This window comes from Lutra lutra, chromosome 17, assembly GCF_902655055.1.
Source record: "Lutra lutra chromosome 17, mLutLut1.2, whole genome shotgun sequence".
In the NCBI taxonomy this organism is placed as follows: Eukaryota; Metazoa; Chordata; class Mammalia; order Carnivora; family Mustelidae; genus Lutra; species Lutra lutra.
The window spans coordinates 99,474-102,324 of record NC_062294.1 but is presented as its reverse complement, the minus strand read 5'-3'; positions in this window follow the sequence as shown (position 1 = coordinate 102,324).

Genomic DNA, 2,851 nt, shown 5'->3' with positions numbered 1-2,851 from the left:
GGCCCGGGTTCCCCCTAGCATCCTCCCCCCGGAGCCCCGAAGCACAGGTGCGGCCCCGCCCCGCCCCGCGCGCGCCCCCTGCCGGCCCCGCCCCGCGGACCACCTCTCCCGCCGACCTCCCGGGCTGCGCAACCCCCGGCATCCGGCGGCGGCCTCCCAACCCTGGCACCCTCCGCGCAGCCAGCGCGCTCACTCCTCCCGCAGCCGCGCCAGCTTCGGTCCATTTGCTCACCCCCAGATATTTGTGGGGTGCTAGCTACGTGCCGGCGCCTCGTGGGCCGGTGGAGAGGAGGCACCGAGGAGCAGCAAAGGCGGCGCCCCACACCCTTGTCCGCTAAGCAAAGAATGGCAGATTGTGATGAATACCACCACGAACACTGCGGGTGGGGCTGGGCGAGAGCTTAATGATGAGGCGGGAGGGGGCCGTACGTGGAAGATGGGAGCGGGCAGGGAGAGCGCCTCGGGAGGGAAGGCAAGGATCTGGGCGCGCTGAGAACGACACACGAGCCCCTGAAATGGGACCCTGTCCCAAGCTCTTTGCGCACAGTATCTCAGTTATTCCCCCAGAGATCCTAAGACCGTGTCCTGGTTTTCCAGATGAAGAAATTGAGTACGGAGAGGTTAGGTGAGCTGACCAAGGTTGCACAGCCAGGCACTGGAATCCAAAGGGTCTGAATCCAAGCCCAAAGACGGCACTTTTATAAAACCAAACCAAACCAAAGAAAATCAGGGAGCAAGAGTTTGCTCCCGGCTGGGAGTGAAAAAGGCCCCCAGAGGAGGGAGGTGGGTATGAACTTGGTGTTTGCATGAAGGCAGCCTCTCAGAGGCAGGCGTCCATACAGCCTCAGCCAACCAAGGCCCTCAGTGCCCACCCCAGTCCAGTCACACAGAACCCACAGCCTTTGAGACTGTCAGGCTGATAGTCTCCCCCCACCCCTTTTCTTTTCTTTTTTCTTTTTCTTTCTTTCTTTCTTTTTTTTTTTTTTTTTCCTAGCTTACAAAACAAGTGAAAGCCGCAGTCTATAGTTTTCTAAGTGATTTCATGCCCTGCTAGCATGAAAGAACTAGCCCTTGTCATGAGCCACGGCCTCCCCGCGACCCCAAAACTGCAGAGAATGGCCTCTCGAGGAAGAACCTGAGTTACAGGGTGGGTGATGGGGACATGAGGAAGCCAAGGAGTGCCCTGGGGAGTTGGGACAGTGGGTGGCCAGTGACTGTTCAGAGTCAGATGGGGATGGCAGACTGTAGTTCTCCAAACGGTCAGATCCATATTTATTTATTTATTTATTTTTAAAAAGATTTTATTTATTTGACAGAGAGAGATCACAAGCAGGCAGAGAGGCAGTCAGAGAGAGGGGGAAGCAGGCTCCCCGCTGAGCAGAGAGCCCGATGTGGGGCTCGATCTCAGGACCCTGGGATCATGACCTGAGCCGAAGGCAGAGGCTTAACCCATTGAGCCACCCAGGTGCCCCTGGAGCCATATTTCCAATTCCACTTCCAGAACCTTCCACTCCCATTAAGGCATTCCCCCATCTATAAAACGTGGGTGAGGCTTGAGGTGGCTCTGACCATAGAGGGTGGCAGAAATGATGCCATGTGACTTCTGATTCAGCGCTCCCTCAGGTGGACCCCTGGAACGTGGCCACCTGTGTGAGGAAGCCCAGGCCACTAGAGAGGCCACCTGGGTGTGTTCTGGATGGCAGTAGCCGTCAGGCTGGACTTAAGTCTTTCATCCAATGGGCAGACATGAGACCCCACCTTTGAGCCACCTCTCTGGGGGTGTTCTGTGGAGCTGAGGTGAGCTGTCCCACCGAGTCCTGGCTGAGGTATAAATTCCTGAGCAAAAGAGATGTTGTCACTGTATTAAACCACTACTTTTGGGGGGTGACCTCTTAGGCAGTCAAAGCAACGGTAATAGCAATTGTTTAATAATTATCCCCATTTGAGAGATGAATAGGTGCTTCAGCCAGTCTCGTCAAAGGCATCCCTGCTGGTAAGCAGCAGGTGATTCCAGAGGCCAGTGTTTATTTTTACCTTTTCATCAAGAACATTTTCAAACAAAAGTAGAGAGAATAGCATGATTAACCTCCATGTACCCATTACCCCATCACCGGGATTCAAGAGTTACCAACTCATGGCTGATCTTGTTTCCTCCCTACTATCAATCACCTCCCTCCACTGCTAGATTGTTTCGTTCTCTTTTTAAAGATTTATTTATCTATTTATTTATTTGCACATAGAGAGAGAGGGAGAGAGAATCCAGTCTTCTTAAGGACTCTATTACCCTACCATCCAAGCATCTGTTGAGTTGATGTAGTGGCCTGGGGCCGGTTAGCTGACCACCAAGCAAGCAGGCATTAGGAAGAGCCAGACGTCAAGACACGGTCAGTTTGTGTGGGTCAACATTAGCTCTGTGATTTTGCAGGAACTCAGACGCTGTTTATCTGGGCTTCAGAGCTGCACAGCTTGATGCTGAATGAAAGTATCTTGAGCCACACATGTGAAGAAAAAAGGCTCTTCTCTAAGAATCTGAACTCAAATCCAATATGAAAAGCACAGGTCACTGTGGGTCCTGTCAGGAGCCCAGGGAGTTGTCAGCAGGGCTCACTGGGCCTATTCATCTCTGCAATCCATACAGATAAACTGAGCAACGCTCTTGGTTTTGACAAATGAATTCTCTGTCTTGTTATCCTTAGCTAACCCTCTTATTCTTGCCCTTTTTGCTGAGAGGAGTTAATGTTAATGCATTTATTTAATTCAGAGACCCCAGACTTCTAAAGCAAAAAAGCCAATCAGCATGAGGCATCCAGCATACTGCGTTGGCCAGAGTAAGTGTTAAATAACAGTCATT